This window comes from Macrobrachium rosenbergii, chromosome 50 (genome assembly GCF_040412425.1).
Source record: "Macrobrachium rosenbergii isolate ZJJX-2024 chromosome 50, ASM4041242v1, whole genome shotgun sequence".
NCBI classification, from domain to species: Eukaryota; Metazoa; Arthropoda; class Malacostraca; order Decapoda; family Palaemonidae; genus Macrobrachium; species Macrobrachium rosenbergii.
Genome location: NC_089790.1, coordinates 3,843,393 through 3,852,079, shown reverse-complemented (window position 1 = coordinate 3,852,079; position 8,687 = coordinate 3,843,393).

The window sequence follows — 8,687 nt, the reverse complement described above, 5'->3', positions numbered from 1 at the left end:
GACAGATGTGTGTAGTGATAAACTGAGTGTGTAGAGAGGAGAAAGACAGTGGGGAATACTACCAAAGTGGATTTGAAGTTGTCCTCTTCACAAATCACAGTTGCAGACAAATTATTTAAGTACCAACTGTCAGATTCAAAGGAAAGACGTATTCTTTAACTCAACTCACACTCAACCTCTGCTATGTAACATGGCCAAGATTTTGAAGACAAGTGCTGAAAGTAGCAGAAAGGATTAAGGAAGCTACAAGGTTTTACATTGATGATATTGAATGAATCTTAGATAACTGAAGCACAGCTCATAGAGCACTTTGGTTGGATTGCCAAGCCTCAAGACCCTTTAACAAGAGGGAGTATCTTTGTGCCTTAAGCTTGAAAGGATCAATGACAGGGAGTTAATGTCCCATAGCAAGAATGAAATACCTTCAATGCTGGAGTGTCTAACTAGGCAGTTGTTTCCGATATGTGCAAGACTGCCAGGTCTCTATCCAATTGCTGCCTGATTACCAGTAGCATGTAGGTATATTAAGAGAGCAGAGGGTACAAGGCAGGACTATGTATGAGATACAGCAGAGAAAATGATGAGAGAAGAGTTGGAGAGTGAAGAGCAAAGATCTAGTATAGGACAAGTAGATTGTTGATAAAGAATTTAGCAGTGGTGTGGTGTGATGCAAGTAGTATAGTAAAGGTTTGTTGCTTGAGGTGGTAGTTTTGGGATAGAGGATACTGCTTGGCTGATGAGGAAAGCTTATAGTCAACATCACACTGAGAATCTAAACTTGGGTGTAACATGCATCACATAGGAAAAGATCGGATGTCATACTTGGCCAGAAAGGTGAACCCATTCATAGCAAGGTGGGCAGTACCAAGGGTAGTGAGACACAGGATAAGATGTTAGTCAATAGATGCAGCCCCATCAATGCACATAGAAGGGGAGACTGGAGTGGAAGAAAACTGGAAGAGGCTTACTGTGGATGTGACCCACAAAAGACATGGGTTATATTTGTTTTAAATTGTTGCCCAGATCAATACGCAGTATGGAAGTAGCTTAAGCAAAACTCTGTTGAATGTTTTGCTGTATTGTTAAATGAAGTATTATTGGAGAGGGGACCTCCCGAGGTGTTGCTTGACAGCACCAAAGCTTTTAAGTCAGAGTTGCTGGAAATGCGTGAGATATGAGATGCACAGATAATGACCAAGTGGTAACTGAATTGCGGAAAGGCATCACAAGTTCATCAAACCCATAACAGAGAGAGGAAACGTTTGCCAAAGGAGGAAGTTTTCTGATACAATATGACACCAAAGTCGGAGAAGACATGATCTCTGTTCCACAGACGAGCGATGAAGAAAGTGACGTGATGATGCAGCTCGTGGAAGCGGATGAGGAAGTAACAGGATGAGCAGGTGGAAGTGGTGTTGTTCAAGAATGAGATGACCTCCCAGTTTTGAAGATACAAAAGTTTAAAAAACGGTCGGAATTATTTTAATTATATATATTGTATCTGTCGTGGAAATAAAAACCAGAGTTTATGGAAATCTCTAAAAATATATCTAGGAAATTTAAATGTTACAACACTAATACCGAGGTACTGAGCCGCCAAGTTTAAAACGAAAATAAGTCTCCGTTTACTGATATCGGAATAAAAGTGGTCTCGAAAAGCTGTTAACGTTAAAACGAGAGAGAGAGAGAGAGAGAGAGAGAGAGAGAGAGAGAGAGAGAGAGGGGGATCTTCATCGAATTAAATGTAATCAACGCAAAAGGTGTTCCAGCTTCTGTTCTGTTACCCCCTTTCATTTACGTCACTGATACTTTCTCTAAAGTCCATTCATAGAAAACGACAGTTACATCATGGTAAACTATTATATTTCCATGTTCTATTTTGAACACTTTCCTATCGTACTGTGACATTGGTACCTGTTTATTATGTAAGCCGTGGACTAAGAATATGATTCGACATCAATCAATCAACATTTGCAGCGAATACAGAGTAAGGGGTTAAGGGTTCTATATGGGCCTAGAAGGTTGGGTTCGTCACCAATGGACCCCAAAATGAGTCGTGACACCTCACTGCATTGTACCCGTTCTACTTTTCAGTTACTTTTTACCATCTTCCAGCTATTTTTTGTAACTATGCCATATTCTCTCGATCAGTCAAATTTAGCAACAGTGAATTTGGTCAGTATTTGAATGGCTGACGAACAGTGAAAGGCAGATGACGTTATTAGACATGACGATATCGCTGACATTTTGGTATTACTAACGGAATCATCTTCGTTCTGCTCACACGAATCTACCAGCTATGCACCTCTCTCGTTAATCTGTGCTACGTATGTAATCATATTTTTAACTTGGTAAGACGAAAGTGGACCAAGTTGAAGATATGGACATTTTGATCCATCTATAAATTTATGTTTTATGCATTTAATTTATCTGTTTACATTGCAACTCGCCTTTGGTAAGATAGCGCCAATCTTGGCCGCCATTGGCCAACAGCTAATGATAAATATCGACAATCAAATCTAACTGTATCAACAAAAACATCCAATAGTAACCTGTGTCGTCTCATTCATTTGACATTGCAATAATAGATTCGAGGCAAAGATATGAAGCTTTCTTTTCTAATTCAAGGTACGTTTTCCTGTATGATTAAAGATAAACTCGTGCGAAATCATTTGCACTTTGTTATATTCATTTCGGCAATTGCAGGCTTTCATTTTGTAAGTTTTGTGACCTCTATAGTCTGCGAACTTTAATTTAAAAAATGAAATTCTGGTTTCGATTACCCTAGTCAGATTTACATAGTCAGAGCCTGGCCGTTACGTGAATTACGTTTTTCGTATTCTTTACTGTCCTTTTCTGACTAAAAATAATGATTATCCTTAACTTTCTTTAACTATTAAAATAGTAAAGATGAGCTTTTGGCTCCTAGGTAGAGGTTGATTTGATAAGAGAAGATACTCCAAGGGTCGATATTAACTGATGTGTGTATTGTACACCAACATATTCTGTAAAAATTATGAATAATTACGAATAATAATTAAATTAAAATTATCAAAGATTAAGTCTTAGAAATTTGAAACTATCCTGTAGGAACATATATATATCAATAAAATTTAAAAATTATCAGTGATTAAGTCTTAGAAATTTGAAACTAACCTATGGAAACATACTTCAACAGTTACAATTACATATGTAATCCTTTTCTATTTGATCTACTGGCCATCGATATTCATACTTTCGGATTAAGTAATCAAGTGGTATGTTCAGACATTTCTGGACATATAGCAATGGTGAAGTTCAAAATCTTTCTCCAATCTGTAATAAAATTTACTGGCAATCATGACTCCTATTACTTGAATTTTTAACTGCAAACAGGCCGTTTTAATTAACAGAACACATCACTTCTAAGTTCATTTATCGACGTCCTCCTATCAGTCCTCAATAGGTCCATCAAGCGGATTTCTACTGTTTGTTTTAATTTCCCATTTTCTATTCCAAATCATTATAGAGTCGTTACCGTTTTCTTTGATATTTTCTTCACATCTTTTAATTAATTCCTGTTTTGTTGGATAACATGGCGCAAACAATTTATACGAAGCCGTATTTCCACCTGCACTGCACTCAATGTCTTTTAAATATTTTGTTTTCCTTCAACATTTATTAGTAGCAAATATCACCTTGATAACTTTTTTTTTATCTATCCTCCAGCAGGAATAATGCACAAGTTTCTCTTCATAATGACTGCAAATTTATGAGACAAAGCTTTCATTGGCAGATAATCTCTATTGTCTGTTATAGTTTTTAATCTGGTTGATTATTCTTTATACTTCAAACAAGCCGTGTTGCTTACGAGGTGTGGGAGTTACCAATTCGTACAAATACTGCATTCGTTTACTTTTGCCAGCCTCGAGAGTGCCTTGAACTGAAGACCATTCGGAAGATGGACACTTTCCAGAGCCCATTATAGTAAACCACGTTGTTTGAGACGGCACTGGGGATTATTCGTGTGAGTCTGCTTTATGTTAAATTTTATTGCACTAATCACATCATAAATCCAAGCAAAAGTGTTGGAGGCCATTCTGTCTAACTGCTAACAGGAGAAAAGTGTCTGAGGTACTCTGCTGAGTTGGTCCTATGCAATTTGTGTTGAAAATGCAAGTCACACATGCACCTGTTTTCACATAAACCTCATTTTTTCTGCTTATTTTACAATTCTTGCATTCTTCTCTCTCTCTCTCTCTCTCTCTCTCTCTCTCTCTCTGGCCAAATCAAATAATTTGTTTTCATGGTTCTCCTACACCTACGTTTCTCAGTTACAAGAGGACCATAGTGGTCATTCGATATGTTGTGGGTGGGGAAAAACAAGGGAACCGCATCTAAAGCCCTGGTGAATTAATTGCTCTGAGTACAAGAGATGCTGCTGAAAACAAATGTATGGGAATGTATTTAATCACTAAAAACCACAAGGACAAAGGGACAACATGCAGGAAAATGTGGCAATTATAAATATAAGGATACATCATAAACGGCAGAATGATATTGAGTAGGAAATCCAGATGAAGCAGAAAAAAAGTGAAACGAGCAAGCAACACTTTCCGTTGCAATAAAGATCTGGAACAATATTTACATGTACCCGTGTATGTATATATATATATATATATATATATATATATATATATATATATATATATATATATATATGTGTGTGTGTGTGTGTGTGTGTGTGTGTGTGTGTGTGTGTGTGTGTGTAGAATCTACTGGTCACTTTTTACCATTTTACTACTATGCAGTAGTAAAACACCCAATGGTTACTACAATTAAATTCTCTCCCTCTCTCTCTCTCTCTCTCTCTCTCTCTCTCTCTCTCTCTCTCTCTCTCTCTCTCTCTCTCTCTCTCTCTCTCTCTCTCTCTCCAGTGATAGACGCAAAAAACATTTTAAAAGACAGGAGAAATACATTTTGCACTTCCGCAAACAGTTCAACATCCTTACAGTCGGCATTTTGAAAAAAAATTTAAAAATTTACATTAAGAACCAAAATGTATCTAATCCCACAAACGCTGCTACACACACGCACACACACATATATATACACACACACACACAAGGTTCTGGAGTAAAATATTATATTCCTACAGTGTATGTTAGTGGGGACGAAGTGAAATTATCGTATGCGATAAGTCATCGTGCTTTGGCACCTCCGTCGCAGGGGTTAGGGACCTGGAGTAGCTCTGTAAGTGAAAGTTGACCCGAATTTTTCGTCCGGGGAAAAGGAAACTTTGGTCAATCATTGGTTTTCCTTAAAGGCCACGTTGATTTGGTTATTTGGTTATTACTGGTGGATTTGGAAATAATATTCAGTCGCTGAAAACCTCATAAAAATAAACGTTAGTTTGATGTACAAGTCGCAACAGCATGAAAAAAAAAAATAACCGCGTTCAGGTGATACTAAACTGGAAGTAGAGGGAAACCTCTACTGCGCATTCAAAAGCTTACTTAAATGTGAGTTTTATATCATCATTGCTGTACGACTGAATTTTAAATCCACGAAGTATAAAATTTTAATGATAATGATAAATGGTTCGTTAGGGCCCCAATTCGTACACTTTTTGAGACTGAAGGCAATGAAATTCTTCGCACCACTGTCATCCCATAGAGGAGAAATGCTTCGAAAATTTAGCCTTGCATTATATTACGGATTCGCGCCTACGACTTTACAAATGCGCAGTTTTTAAATGTAGCAAAAAGCTGTTTGGTTTTCCCCTTCTCATACCTGAATGGTGTCCTTGTTTGGTTCCCACCTAGCATCCCCACAACTTCTCTCTCTCTCTCTCTCTCTCTCTCTCTCTCTCTCTCTCTCTCTCTCTCTCTCCTCTCCTTAACTGGAAAATCCCAATTAGAGTATATAGTGAGGATTGAATTGATTTGAATATAGAATTTAGGCCAAACTGACAGTAAAAGGTTGGAAAGGTGTAAAGGAGGAAAACCTCAAAGCAGTTGCACTATGAATCAATTGTTAAGAGAGGATGGAAAGGAAGGTGGAAGAAAGAGATATGAAAGGAGGTACAGTAAAAGGTATGAAAGGGGTTGCTACAAAGAGCCGTAAGTAAAATGTGGTGCACTATACCGCCTACGGTATAGTGAGGATGCAAACTTAAAGAGGAAAAATTAAAGAGCAACGGAAAACGAACTGAAGAGCTTTCAAGAGACGCATGCAAACGGGATTAGTCACAGTACGCATGAATTATTCACAACCTAAGTTCGAGACTGGTGTTTTCTTGGAGGAATGACCTATACCAGTGTTTAGCGAAGCGACGTGTGTGTTACTATGGCAACGGCCAGGAAAAGAGAGCGAGCGAGAGAGAATATAGAAAGTATTCAAGGCTACTGAGAATGTGAGCCTATCGCGCTGAAAGAGGTATATACTGTACGCAGTTTTTGTAATTGCTATAGGTCTAACACGCGGTTCGTCTTCTCTGAAAACCAGTATCATATTATAATAGGGTTAATTACTCTTGATTTATATTATTTATTTTGTTTTCGGAGTTCCATACAGGTAGGCCACTGCAGACTTCTGTTATTCTTTTAATGGAATCGAAATCCCTGGCGAGTTCTTTCACCAATGCGTGAGGCTTAAGGCAATAATAATAATAATAATAATAATAATAATAATAATAATAATAATAATACTAATAATAATAATAATAATAATAATAATAAAAATTACTGGCCCTTCGCTCCTAATAATATTAAAATCTAATAATAATAATAATAATAATAATAATAATAATAATAATACGATGGAAAAGTGAAATCCTTAATTTTTCTGTAAAAACATGAAATTGTAAAAGGAACTTCCTAGACCCTGAACTGCTTGTGGTTACAACTTACAATAATAATAATAATAATAATAATAATAATAATAATAATAATAATAATAATAATAATAATAATAGTTCATTAAAACTATTTTAAATGTCAAGCCAGTGAGGTAAGCATTTTATAATGTCCTAAGTACATGGACAAATGTGCATCCCTTATGACCAAAAACTTCGTCTTAAATTGGTCCCAACTCAAACATTTAAACACCGTTACACTTGTGGCAATGAGCGGGAATTAAAAAAAAAACCTGAACTGGAAACTAGTAAGTCTGTGAAAATGGGTTATAATTTGGAAGTGTTGGGAAAGAGAAGAGGAAGGAGTAGAAAGCACTGGGCCAGGGCACCAATGCGCTAAATTGTGGACCACCAAATGACCTAGAACGCTGCTAAGTTTCATGACATAAAGATTCTTGCAATTTCACGTAAAGCTTTGATTTCCCAGAAACATTAGGCCTAGTGCGCAACTCCAAAGAATGTTCACACATTTTACCGTTAGTCTCTCAACGACTTCAAGAATCTTGGTTACTGAACAAGTGAACTCTGGTAACTCGTTTTTCTGATAACGACAGGAAACTCGATAGAAGTCACGGTTATTTCGTAAACATCCGTAGGATATGACCAACATTCTTATCCGGAAGTTAATGTCGCACTAATGTCACATGGTTTAACGAACCATCATTTTTTTGAATTTAACCATAAACCATCATATATCCTATATTTGATATATATATATATATATATATATATATATATATATATATATATATATATATATATATATATATATAAGCATTCATTTTGAGCTGCCACAAAGTAACCATTCTATTCATAATGATGAGCAAACTTGTACGTTCTTCCGATGCCTAACTTGTGAATGTAACATGTATCTAAAGAATGACTAGTTTTCATAACAGGATTCTCTCTCTCTCTCTCTCTCTCTCTCTCTCTCTCTCTCTCTCTCTCTCTCTCTCTCAACACTGATGCGTCATAGTACTATGTAGTACTATTCCACAATGCAGCAACTTTCTTTTGGGTACGGCAGACTCTGTACTGAATCACAATAGGAATCTACCCCAACATTCCTTTTTCTATCTGTTCCTGCAAACTGTCGTTGCAACAGCTGTGGTCACCGTCGAAGGAGAGTTGATTTTGTATGAACTACATTATTTACAAGAAACAATTATTTTGGGAATCGGCATAAATTTCAGTTATTAGAAACAAGGTGGATATTTGATAAAATATGACCCTGCAGATTTGCGTACACTGTCATGAGAACACTGGGCCTTCAATTTCAGGTTGATAGGCTGAGTGGCCTCAATTGGCATAGCATATACGATGATCACTGAACTAAGCTCAAAGAATTACTCATTAATAACTCTACAAAATTATCTATTCTAAATCAAATGTGGTCATTTTCGTTCTCACCTGCAAAATGCAAGTCTTATACTTCCTTGTGGGTGAGGTCAGTTGTTCTTCTTTATCTTTTTAATATTCTCTTCTCCGGTCGAGGGATATGAAATGTAACATTGTCCCCATCACCTTCACAAAGAAAAAATGAAGAAGAAATTATATATCGTAGGTTACAAAAATATAACTAAATATAAGTAATACAAATTCACATGTACACACACACACACACATATTTATATACAGAGAGAGAGCGAGAGAGAGAGAAATTAAGTTACCATAATTATGCTAAAGTGACTATTTAACATCGTTAAAAACACCATAAAAATCCCATGGATGAAAAGCGGTTTACAGTGATTCAACAAGTAGAGTTTGAAATATGTGATCACTGCCATTACTC